The sequence below is a fragment of the Panthera pardus genome, unplaced genomic scaffold (assembly GCF_024362965.1).
Source record: "Panthera pardus isolate Hobbes unplaced genomic scaffold, ASM2436296v1 HiC_scaffold_26, whole genome shotgun sequence".
NCBI classification, from domain to species: domain Eukaryota; kingdom Metazoa; phylum Chordata; class Mammalia; order Carnivora; family Felidae; genus Panthera; species Panthera pardus.
In genome coordinates this window covers 29,497,544-29,511,371 of record NW_026526832.1, presented here as the reverse complement: position 1 = coordinate 29,511,371, position 13,828 = coordinate 29,497,544, and the positions used below count along the sequence as shown (strand labels likewise).

Below are 13,828 nucleotides of genomic sequence, written 5' to 3'. Positions count from 1 at the left end.
CTCTCTGACCCTCCCCCGTTCATGCTCTGTCTCTCTCTGTCTCAAAAATCAATAAACGTTAAAAAAAAAAAAAAGGCTACTCTTCACAGAGATGTTTGCTGTCAATAAAACAAGGGGCGACAGAAGAGAGAGGTCAGTGATAGGAAAACTATCCCCTACACCACCACCTCCGTCACCTGTCCCTTGGACAGAGGGCCCTGATTTTGAGGAAGAGGCACTCAAGGTCCCCGAACAACGAATACTCATGTTTGCTATAAGGAAAGTTACTAGGAGAAAAAAAGGCATTCTCAAACCCAACTTCAATGGCATATATTTCACTAAGAATAAGCTAAAACAGACAACATTAAAAAAAAAAATCCCCCAAACAAAACATTTATGTAGTAATTTTTACATTCAGCATTTGGTACTACACACAACCAATATTTATAAATGTTTCTATTTTTTTATTTTTATGATGATTTTCATATTTATATTTATAATATTGCACCTATCGGAAATAAGTGCTCAACCTAAAACTGGTAAGTTATGACTTTCATTTGTAGCATAAACTCAACTATAGTTTCAGCACTGCCAGGATTTCATGCAGTAAGGGGAGAACCTATATCACATGTGATGATACCGAAAGATCTGAGGTCTAAGAGCCAACTAAGGATTGATGAGGACGATCCTCATCCCGGGGAGACCCAAAACTACACATGTCAACTACCATCAGGGAAGTAACACAAGAGAAATCCAATTTCACTCCCTGTTCTGTTACTTAGACTGACATAAAACCAGTAGAGAGAATAAAAGCAAAACTCTCCTTTCACATTACTTGAAGATAACAAGACCCTGACAAATCTCCTTTGGTCTATTAATTAAACCAGAAAAACCTTCCAGGACAAAGATAGAAGTATATGACATCTGAATTTATCAACTACAAAACTAAAGAAATGTACCAAAATGTTTATGAATTGTATCACCGTATATTACAAGCTCTGACCTTTGTAAGGTTTTGGTGCTAAGAGACTTTGAACAAAAGGATTAGAGAGGAAAAGAATTTTTTTATCTTCCTTTTATTCATATAACCAAATAAAATGGCAAAATAATGCCTGTGCAGATCCCAAGCCACAGGAAGTGTAATTTCCCCACTGACACCCTTCAAGATCGTGCATAGTCCTACCTCTAGACCTACATTGAATGGACATTTCAGACATAATGCTTACTATGTATGAGCACAAATACAAAGTTCTAAGCAATTATACATATTCATGAATACATGAAGTCAACAGTCTCAAGAGACAGACATTATCTTTGCCCTTTTACAGGAGAGAAAACAGTGGCACAGAGATGTTTACTAAGGTGCAAAGTCACACAACTAACAGTTGCAGCTGGATTTGAACCCAACAGCCTGGTTCCAGAGCCTGCGTTCTCATGCACTAGGATATCCTACCCATCTGACTCCCACCTGTTCCAGCTCAAATCCCCGCCTCTCACGGATGTTCTCAGACCATCCCAGGCCAGATTGCTTTCTTCCTAAATTCTCACTATTAATAACTAGACAATTCATCTGGCATTTACTCCTATTTAACCTTATGATAATATACAGGTGGTACCTTCTTCTCTGATTTTCCTGGAGTACTTCTCTATTATGTTCTTAAGTTCCTAGTATATATTTTGTTTCCCCATTAAAAGTAAATATTCCAGGGGAACCCCGGGTGGCTCAGTCAGTTAAGTGTCCGACTTCAGCTCAGGTCGTGGTCTCACAGTTTCCAAGTTCGTGCCCCACAATGGGCTGTCTGCTGTCAGTGCAGAGCCGGCTTCAGGTCCTCTTTGTCTCCCTCTCTCTCTCTGCCCCTCCCCCACTCACTCACTCTCTCAAAAATAAATTAAAAAAATTTTAATGTAAATATTCCATTCTTGTAAGTACTCCTTCGCATCCATCACAACTCCTAGTAGTAATATAGGCATAGTATTACATGAATAATAATTTATAAACGCATTATTTCATTTCCTCCTCAAACACCCCATAAGCTACATATTACAATTATAAATTTGCAGAAAAGTAAACTACATGGACTCAAAAATCTTCACTGACTTACTGAGTGAATGCATAAATGATTTATCAGTAGGAACGGATCCAGTGATGTTATCTTAATTCTAAAATCGGAGCTCTCAAAAACAAACAACAACAACAACAACAACAAAAACCCTTAAGAACTGGAAAGGTAAGATTTAGTCAAAATACAAAACTTAGTCTGAACCACATGAAAAATTGCTCAATATCACTAATCATCAGGGATATGCAAATCAAAACCACAATGAGATATCACCTTACATGTGTCAGAATGGCTAGACTCAAAAAGACAAGCAATAACAAGTGTTGGCAAGGATGGGGAGAAAAAAGACCCTTCTTCATGCACTGTTGGTGGGAATGCAAATCAGGCGTAGTCAATGTGGATTACACTACGGAGGTTCCTCAAAACTATATGATCCGGTAATTCCATTACTGCAAATTTACACAAAGAAAATGAAAACACTAATTTGAAAGGATATGTGCACCCTTATGCTTACTGCAGCATTATTTACAATAGCTAAGATACAGAAGCAACCCAAGGGTCCATCAATAGATAAACGGATAAAGAAGACTGTACACACACACACACACACACATGAATATTACTCAGCCATTAAAAAAGGTTGAGATCTTGACATCTGTGACAGCACGGATGGGCCTAGAGGGTTTTGTGCTCAGTGAAGTAAGTGAGACGGAGAAAGATAAATGCCATATGATTTCACTTATATGTGGAATCTGAAAAACAAAACAAATGAATACACAAAGGAAAAGTAGAAACAGACCCATAAATACAGAGAATTGATGGCTACCAGAGGGGAGGTGGGTGGGGGATGGGCAAAATGGGTGAAGGGGAGTAGGAGATCCAGACTTCCAGATGCGGAATGAATCAGTCACGGGAATAAAGGCACAGCACAGGGAATATAGTCCATGGTATTGTAACAGTGCTGTATGGGGACAGACGATAAGCACACTGCAGTGAGCACAGCATAATGTATAAATGTGTCAAATCACTATGTTGTGAAACTAATTTGACATTGAAACTAATCTGACCCACAGCGTGTGTCAACTATATTTCAACTTAAAAAAGGAAAAAAATTAATCTGACCAATAAATGAAATCTATAAAAGTCAATTAAGACGACATAGCTAGGACTGATTCCTTTACAGCATATACCTCACTGCTACTCAGATTATCTGTACACATGGGTTTCAGGGTAGGGGCACTTTACACCCTCAGTACCTCACTTACAGAAAAATCTCAGCAAAGTGATTCAATCAAGCAATTAGCAATGCTTCACAAGGGAAGCACTGTGTTACTCTAACTCTTGAAAAACTCTTCAAAAAAAAAAAAAAAAGAAAAATTTACACTTCAGAAGCCAAGTTGTATACAGTGGCAACAGGAAGAAAAAAATGTAGATTGATATTTAAAGACTCATAAAAATTATAAATTCAGCACTTTAACCTGATCTGAATGGATAGAAAAGTAGTCTTGGTCCACGGAATGCATATTTACAATGTTGTCTTTAATTGGGCCAATCAATGCAGTGATCATTAGAAGAGAAAAAAAACTGAAACCTTCTGTGATGTTCCCAGATCAAGCCTCCCTGACTTTCTTCCGTAAGACTAAGCTTTGTATGTATTCCCGTTACTGCTGTCATTGCACAGAATTACAGATAGATGGTTCCACTTGGAATGGTTCAATTTATAATTATTTTACTTTACGATGGTGTGAAAGGGATATGCACTTGGTAGAAGCTGTACTTTGGATTTTGAAGTCGGGTCTTTTCCTGGGCTAGGGTCATGCGGTAATGGTCCTCTCTCACGATCCTGGATGGCGGCAGGGAGCCACAGCTCCCAGTCCACCAAGCGATCACGGAGGATAAACCACCAATTTACTTACAACCCTTCTGTAATCATGTGACCATTCTGTTTTTCACTTTCAGTACGGTACTCAATAAATTACATGAGGAGGCTCACCACTTTATTATAAGACAGTCCTGTGTTAGATGATTCTGCTCAATTGGAGGCTAGCATTAAGTGTTATGAACATGCTTAAGGAAGGCTAATGTGAGCTATGATGTTCAGTAGGTTAGGTGTATTAAATGCATTTTTGACTTAGTATTTTCAGCAATGGGTTTATCGAGATATAGCCTCATCATAAGTAAGATATGCACAATTATTTACTTGTGTCTTGCTCCTTCACTAAACTATAAGTTCTTTCCAAGTGTTAGTCATTTTTATATTCTTAGTACAATACTTGGCATTCACGGAAAGCTCACTAAATACTTAATGGATGGATAGATGGACAAACTGAAGGACCAACGGACGAATTTGAATAAATAAGTAAACAAAAACAACCACTGAACTACAGGGGTATTTACAGCTTAAGATCATTATGCTTGCTCTGTGGCTAAAGATTTAGACAATGTACTTTAGTGTTCTTTCAAATGTTTCTGATTTAAGATTTCTGCAATGGACTGTACAAATTCCTATTGTATATCGTGCCCTCAGGAACACTGTAATACTATAAATTGCAGGTGACTCTGGGCCTATGTGTAGGAGTACGCAGAAGCACAGAGATGTGAAATGTCCTAAGCTTTAGACAAAGAAGCACAAAGGTGGTTTGCCTTAAGATGTTGCTGTACATCTGTCTATCCACAGCCTTTCCATCATGAGTTCTTTGGGTCTAGGCCAAATTACACCGCAGACTGATTTACAGTCGCATCTAAAGAAATGAAACCCCAGAAATGAAGAGGGAGAGGCTCTCGTGTCAATTGCACAGGCTGTGGTTAGAAGACAATGGTCCAGGTACTGTAGTGCAAGTAATTCTAATACATCTCTACTGCTGATGAAGTTCAAAGTTAAACTAGAGATTGTAGGAAGAGAAAGAAAGCAACGTGTTGGAGAATTCGGAGGAAATGGCATTTCTTTTTTAAGTTTTATTTATTTATTTTATTTTTTAATTTTTTTTAACATTTATTTATTTTTGAGACAGAGAGAGAGCATGAACAGGGGAGGGTCAGAGAAAGAGGGAGACACACAGAATCTGAAACAGGCTCCAGGCTCCGAGCTGTCAGCACAGAGCCCGACGCAGGGCTTGAACCCACAGACTGCGAGATCATGACCTGAGCCGAAGTCGGACGCTCAACCGACTGAGCCACCCAGGCGCCCCTTATTTATTTATTTTGAGAGAGTAAGTGAGCACGTGAGAGCGAGGGAGGCGCAGAGAGAGAGGAGAGGGAGAAAATCCCAAGCATGCTCCGCGTGTTGTCAGCACGGAGCCCAATGCGGGGCTTGAACCCACAAACTGCCAGGACCGTTACCTGAGCCGAAATCAAGAGTTGGTGGCTTAACTGAGTGAGCCACCCAGCAGCCCCGGTCTTATATTTTTCAGTATAGATTCCTACTACTTAATAAGCACTCATTCACCCAATCGGAAACAAGAAGTACAGGAAGAGGCAAGGGAGTTGACCCTGGAATAAAAACAGGCTCCAAGTTATTCACTAACAAAAAATATCAAATAAATAGCCCTATACCTGTATTGCTAGGTCATTTTCTATAATTTTCAGATTAAGGAAACCCATTACAGATTAATTTAACCCATCGTAAATTAAGAAATCCTTTTGGACCAACTTCACAGAGAAGCTAACTTTAGAGCACACACACACAGTGTGACTAAATAAAAGTGCATTATGGGAAAGGACAAAGTATGTTCCATAACAACCGGGATAGGAACTCAACTAGTGAGATGAACAAACCCACATGTCCAGCATCCAATCAAAAATGCCAGATATGTAAAAAAGCAGGAAATTATGGCCTGTAACCAGGACAATTACCAATTTATTTAAAACACCAATATACCATGCGGTAGACATAGAGAATTTTTTAAAAATCCAAATCATACTCCAAGGAATGAAAATTCAGCAGCAGAGATGAAAAACGCACTGATAGCATTAATAGCAGACGTTGCAGAAGCAACCTATTTACAAAGACATAGTAATAGAAACTATTCAAAATGACATGCAGAAAAACACCGAAAAAAAAAAATGAATCGTAAGACAAGATCAAGTGGCCAGCACACATGGAAGTGGTGGCCCAGAAAAGAGGGTGTGTTTTAAGGAGGGGAGGTGGACTGAGAAACAGTATCTGAAGAAGTACTAAGCACGCAACTCCTAAATTGGGTGTAGATCCAAGAAAACTCAATCAGGAGCAATGAGAATAAACACGATGAAAACCACGTCAAGGAGCATCATAATCAAACAGCTCAAAACGAGTTATGAAGAAAATCTTAAAAGCACCCAAAGAAAATAAGACCCATGCTGTAAAAATGCACAGTTAAGAATGACAACCGACCTCATGAAGGACAACGGGAGATGACAGTGCAAGGAAACCCTTGAAAGACTAACAGGAGAAAAGTGACAGCCTCGAATCCCACACCCAGCAAAAGCATTTTCCAAAACAAAGGCAAAAGAAAGACTTCCTTGGGCATACAAAAGCCGAGAACGCATCACCGGCAGATTAGCCCTGCAAGAGATGCCAAACAGAGTCTTTCAGACCGAACAAAATTGATACCAGATAGAAATTTGGATCTACTAAAAGCAATGAAGAGCAGCAGAACAGTAAATACATGTGCAAATATAAAACACATTTTTAATTTTTTATATTTCATTCTTATTTTATTTCTTAATGTTTATCTTTGAGAGAGAGTGAGTGAGCAAGCATGCTAGCAGGGCAGGGGCAAAGAGAGAGGGAGACACAGAATCCCAAGCAAGCTCCAGGCTCTGAGCTGTCAGCACAGAGCCCGACGTGGAGCTCGAGCTCATGAACCTCAATATCATGACCGGAACTGAAGTCAGACGCTTAACCAACTGAGCCACCCAGGCACCCCTTAGTTGTTGTTTTTTTTTTTAATTTATCCATTTATTTTGAGAGACAGAGAAAGAGAGAAAGAAAGAGAGAAAGAGGAGGGGGAGGAGCAGAGAGAGAGAGTGACAGAGAATCCCAAGGACATGCCACATTGGCAGCACACAGCCCAACGTGGGGCTCCAACCCAAGAATCATGAGATCATGACCTGAGCCAAAACCAAGAGTCAAATGCTTAATTGACTGAAGAACCCAGGAGCCCCCATTTTTACTCATTAAAGCAAAAATGATAAAAAAGGTATAGTTCATAACATATATAAAAGTTAAATATATGACAACAGTTATTCAAAACCCAGCAGGGAGAAAATGGAAAAATACTGTGGTAAGGTTCTCATCTTATACTTGAAGTTCTATTATACTATTTGACAGTAGACTATCATAACTACAGAAGTGTAAACACTACAGCAATCACCAAAAAAGAAAGTATAGCTAATAACCCAATAAGGGAGATTAAATGGAATTCTAAAAAGAACCAGTTCAAAAGAAAGCAGGAGGGGTGCCTGGGTGGTTCAGTCGGTTAAGTGTCAGACTTCAGCTCGGGTCATGATTTCACGGTTCAGGAGTTCGGGCCCCACATCGGAGTCTCTGCTGTCAGCACAGAGCTGGCTGCAGGTCCTCTGCGCCCCCCCCCCCCCCGCCCCTTCCACACTGGTTGTCTCTATCACAAAATAAATAAATAAATAAACTTAAAACGGGCAGGAAAAGAGAAAAGGGCAAGCAAAGAAAAAATGGAACAAGTGGTAAACCGATACCAAAGTGTTAGCTTTAAACTGAACCATACTGAACTATGCATTATATATAAACAGCCAAAGCATGACCATCAAAAGGCAGAGATTCCCCGATTAGATAAAACAGCAAGATTCAATTACAGTCGACCCTTGAACAACGCCGGTTCAAACTACGTGGGCACACTTATATAGATTTTTTCTGATAAATACAATCTAGTCCTATAACTATTTTCTCTGAGGATTTTTAAAATAACATTTTCTCTCCATAGCTTACCCTATTATAAGAATACAGTATATAATATAGACAACATACAACGTGTGTTAATTCATTGTTTTTGTTATTGGTAAGTGCTCCACTCAACAGTAGACTATGAGTAGTTAAGTTTGGAGGGAATCAAAATTTAAATGTGGATTTTTTTTTTTTTACCATACGGGGTGTCAGTGCCCCTAACACCCACATTGTTCAAGGGTCAACCGTATATTCTGTCCATAAGAAACACACTTTAGGGGCGCCTGGGTGGCGCAGTCGGTTAAGCGTCCGACTTCAGCCAGGTCACGATCTCGCGGTCCGTGAGTTCGAGCCCCGCGTCAGGCTCCGGGCTGATGGCTCTGTTTCCGATTCTGTGTCTCCCTCTCTCTCTGCCCCTCCCCCGTTCATGCTCTGTCTCTCTCTGTCCCAAAAAAATAAATAAAAAACGTTGAAAAAAAAAAAAAAAAAAAAAAAGAAACACACTTTAAATATAAAAGAACCAAAATATCAATGTACATCCAGCATTAGAAAGGTATTCAATCTGAAGGACATCAGAAATCTCATCTCTGGTGCTCGCTTTGTGACACATATACTGCAATTGGGACGATACAGAGAAGATCAGCATGGCCGCTTCACAAGAATGATGCCCTCGCCTGGGTGGCTCGGTCGGTTAAGCGTCCGACTTCGCTCAGGTCATGATCTCGCGGTCCGTGAGTTCGAGCCCCGCGTCGGGCTCTGTGCTGACCGCTCAGAGCCTGGAGCCTGTTTCAGATTCTGTGTCTCCCTCTCTCTCTGCCCCTCCCCTGTTCATGCTCTGTCTCTCCCTGTCTCAAAAATAAATAAATGTTAAAAACAAATTAAAAAAAAAAAAAAAGAATGATGCCCAAACTCATGAAGCAGTCTGTTTTTTCCAACAAGATATAAAAAGAAAAAAAAGAAGAAGAAGAAGAAATCCGATCTCTGTTGAGAGGGGAGAACAGTGCTCACAAGCCACTCCGTTTCTTTCACAGATGAAACTAGGCTGTGACATCAGGAGTCAGGACAAGCGGTCCTCTCGGATGAGAGGACTGCAAGATGGTAACAGGAGAGGGGGTAAGAGATGCTGATAACGTCTTTCTTGGTCTCATCCAAATATCCAGCAAATTGTGCACTTAAACGATTTGTTCGTTTTCCTGTATGTATCATTCAATCAAAAATGAAATTAAAACCTTTAACTGCATTGGAAATAAGGTTCGCTAAGCAACTTCTGGAGTGATCATCTGGAAACTCGGGTACCTGATACCAGGATAAGGGGTCCTGTCCCAGAGGAGCAATCCCAGCATCAGTGTCATCAGGGAGGAATACTCCCTGTTACACACATTCTGTTTATTCATCAGCGCACTAGAAGCTGAAAGATATCCGTAACTAACATTCTTATCGACATGTACCCAAAACACCGGTAGGGCTGCTGTCACTGTTACTCCTTTATCCTCTGCTACTACAACCACTGCTGTATGCTGAACGCCAGCGACATGCCAGCAACGGTGACAGACGACAGCTCTCTTCGATGACTTAACCATCACAATACCTCCACAAAGTCCCCATTCCACACCTGAAGAAACTGATGCGCGTCAGTGCCATGTCACGTGATCCCAACATTTACATATATCATGGAGTTTTTCTCCTACAGTCATTACAAATAGTAGCTAAACTTTTAGGATTAAAAATGGAGTACACATGGAGGTCAAAACATTTCTTAAAATAATGCATACACTTTGTGTATGAAATATGAATTTGATTCTTAATAGAATTTTTCTTATTACAAATACAATATTTAAACAGGCTTGCCTATATCAGAAATTGGGAAAGTGTCTCACAGGGTTATTTATATGTTAATTAAATATAGTGTGATAAAGAGATTCACTGCTGTTACAGACAAGTATTTACATATTAATGAAATCTTGACTGGAAAAGACATTGTGTGATCAAGAAGAATTATAGGGACTATTTCCCTAAGGTAATTCAACCATTCAGAAGATGTTATAATCTACTTAAGGATCACATGTACTGAATTATTGGTCAGGAGACTTAAACTTTGGAGGAAAATGAATAATGAAAGAAAAATCTCATCTCCATGAAAAGAGTATCATTACCACTAGCTAATGCTGAATTTAGTAACAGATTTTTAGGAGAATGTATTAGTTTAAAAAAAAAGTGCCCCCTCAAAAAGATCTTAATTTCAAATAAATCAGAAACTTTAACTGTATTAAGCCATATTAAAAACATTGGACAATGTTACATATACATATGTAAAATGATAATGCAATTAAAATTATTTTTAAAATAATTCCCTATTTCAGCATATATTTCAACTAATGCCTTTCAAATTTTCTGCCTGAAGGCAGGAATAGCAATCCCTTCTCTGCTTATCCCATAAACATGCTGTGAGAATTACATGTGAAACGTAAAACTGGTTTGTAAATTAAAAAAAAGAAAAAGAGTCCCATGCTCCAAACAGGAAATGAACAAATCAGTACACCTTTATTTCTTTAGTACTTCTCAGAGTACCAAATACACAACAAGTATCAACACACTATCCAAGGCCCATACAAATTCCTCTGAAGTAAGATTCACTTCTACCTTCTTAATCAAGAAATTGTCCTAAATCCATTTTGTGGTTTTAAATAATCAGAAAGACAAAAACTAATGGAGTCAAGATCTAACGTGCCCACAGTGCCAGGAGACATTCAAACCAATTGCCCCACTTCCAGCCCCAGACCCTATTCCCAGACAGTTGAGGTGACGAGCCTTTCCTTTCTGATCCAAACGCCAAGTTATCCTTGGATCCAGAAAGTGCCAACATATCCAACATTTGTAGAGGACTCTATATTCTTCTGTACTGACAGTCACCACAGAAGACCAGATACTTATTCTAAGCCTAAATACAACCCAATGTATTGTTCTTTGTTCACAGCAGTTCAGAAATAAACTGTACATATGGGAATTGAATTCTGATTAGGTAACTAATCAACTTTTCAATGTGAAAGGGAAAAGAAACACTTTTATTTTTCTCTTGAGACTCAAACAAATGAATGCCATGCCCCAATTTTTTCCATAATTATTTCATCATCCAGGCTACAGTTTAGATAATATTTCCATTACAACAACAAAAATATGGTGGGAATGACCAATAGAATGACCAACAGAAACCACTTTTTAAAAATTTCAGAGGAGAAAAAATAAACCTTTATGAACAAGAGCAAGCTACATAAAAACATAAAAAGAGATTCCTGATTGTTTTACTGGAAATCCTCTGCATTAATTCATTTCAACTAACAAATTAATTGGCAACATCTTTTGTACCCTGTGACTAAACAGTATAACACAGGTAAAGACTCAGGTAAAGACTGGGTAGGTAAAACAACTTCATGTTAAATATTCAGATGACTCTTTCCTCTTTGAACTTCCCAATATCAAAATCACACTCAACTTTCAAGATCTAGAGAAAACCTTCCCTCTTCCAAGAAGGCTTTCCTTCCAATAATAAGAGAATATTATGAGCAATTATATGCCAATAAGTTGGGCAATCTGGAAGAAATGGACAAAGTCCTAGAAACATGTAAACTACCAAAACTGAAACAGGAAGAAACAGAAAATTTGAACAGATGGATAACCAGTAAAGCAATTGAATGAGGAATCAAAAATCTCCCAAAAAACAAGAATCCAGGGCTGGATGGCTTTCCAGGGGAATTCTACCAAACATTTAAAGAAGAGTTAACACCTACTCTTTTGAAGATATTCCAAAAAATAGAAATGGAAGGAAAACGTCCAAACTCGTTCTACAAGGCCAGCATTACAGCATTACCTTGATTGCAAAACCCAAGACCCCACTAAAAATGAGATCTATAGACCAACTTCCCTGATGAACACGGATGCAAAAATTCTCAACAACATACTAGCCAACCAGATTCAACAACACATTAAAAGAATTATTCACGGGGCGCCTGGGTGGCGCAGTCGGTTAAGCGTCCGACTTCAGCCAGGTCACGATCTCGCGGCCCGTGAGTTCGAGCCCCGCGTCAGGCTCTGGGCTGATGGCTCGGAGCCTGGAGCCTGTTTCCGATTCTGTGTCTCCCTCTCTCTGCCCCTCCCCCGTTCATGCTCTGTCTCTCTCTGTCCCAAAAATAAATAAAAAACGTTGGAAAAAAAAAAAAAATTTAAAAAAGAATTATTCACTACAATCAAGTGGGATTTATACCTGGCAGGGCTGGTTCAATATCCGCAAAAAAATGTGACACATCACATCAATAAAAGAAAGCATAAGAACCACATGATCCTCTCAATAGATGCAGAGAAAGCATTTGACAAAACATGGCATCCTTTCTTGATAAAAACCCTCAAGAAAATAGAAATAGAAGGATCATACCTCAAGATCATAAAAGCCATATATGAAAAACCCACCGCTAACATGACAGGGATGTCCACTCTCAACAATGTTATTCAACATAGTGTTGGAAGTCTTAGCCTCACCAATCAGACAACACCAAGCAACAAAAAGCATCCAAATCAGCAAAGCAGAAGTCAAACTTTTACTCTTCACAGATGATATAATAATCCACGGGGAAAACTCAAAAGACTCCACTAAAAAAACTGTTCGAACTGATCCATGAATTCAGCAAAGTTGTAGGACATAAAATCAATGTACAGATATTGGTTGTGCTTCTATACACCAATAATGAAGTGGCCGAAAGAGAAATCAAGGAATCAATCCCATTTACAATTGCACCAAAAACCATTAAATACCTAGGAATAAACCTAACCAAAAAGGGGAAAAATCTATATGCTGAAAACTATAGAAAACTTATGAAAGAAACTGAAGACGACACAAAAAAAATGGAAAAATACCCCATGCTCATGGATTGGAAGAACAAATGTTGTTAAAATGTCGATACTACCCAAAGCAATCTACATATTCAATGCAATCTCTATCAAAATAACACCAACATTCTTCACAGAGCTAGAACAAACAATCCTAAAATTTGTATGGAACCAAAAAAGATCCCAAAAAGCCAAAGCAATCCTGAAAAAGAAAACCAAAGCTGGAGGCATCCCAGTTCTGGACTTCAAGATGTATTACAAAGCTGTAATTATGAAGACAGTTTTATGTAAAGACACAAAAACAGACAGATCAATGGAAAAGAACAGAGAACCCAGAAATGGACCCACAAACCTCTGGCCATCTAATCTTTGACAAAGCAGGAAAGAATATCCAGTGGAATAAAGACAGTCTCTTCAGCAAATGGTGCTGGGAAAACTGGACAGAAATATGCAGAAAAATGAACCTGGACCACTTTCTTACACCATACACAAAAATAAACTCAAAATGGATGAAAGTCCTAAACTTAAGACAGGAAGCCATCAAAATCCTAAAGGAGAAAACAGGCAAAAACTTCTTTGACCTTAGCCGCAGCAACATCTTACTCAACATGTCTCCGGAGGCCAGGGAAACAAAAGCAGAAATGAACTGTTAGGACCTCATCAAGATAAAAAGCTTCTGCACAACAAGGGAAACAAAAACAAAATTGAACTATTAGGACTTCATCAAAATAAAAAGCTTCTGCACAGCAAAGGACACAATCAGCAAAACTAAAAGGCAACCAACAGAATGGGAGAAGATATTTGCAAATGACATATCAGATAAAGGGTTAGTATCCAAAATCTATAAAGAACTTACCAAACTCAACACCCAAAATACAAATAATCCAGTGAAGAAATGGGCAAAAGACATGAAGAGACACTTTTCCAAAGAAGACATCCAGATGGTTAAGAGACACATGAGAAAATGTTCAACATCATTCATCATCAGGAAAATACAAATCAAAACCACAATGAG

The 13,828-nt window shown here is 38.9% G+C and overlaps 1 protein-coding gene and 1 non-coding gene across 4 annotated transcripts in view; one reads left to right on the top strand and one right to left on the bottom strand.

The window, feature by feature from the left end:
• Nucleotides 1–13,828, bottom strand: part of NBAS (NBAS subunit of NRZ tethering complex) — a 329,555-nt gene that overhangs the window by 215,365 nt on the left and 100,362 nt on the right. The gene's annotated exons all lie outside the window — the stretch shown is intronic.
• On the top strand, nucleotides 8,526–8,631 carry LOC128773723 (U6 spliceosomal RNA). Its single transcript, XR_008418157.1, has one exon. It is a non-coding gene; the product is annotated as a U6 spliceosomal RNA (small nuclear RNA).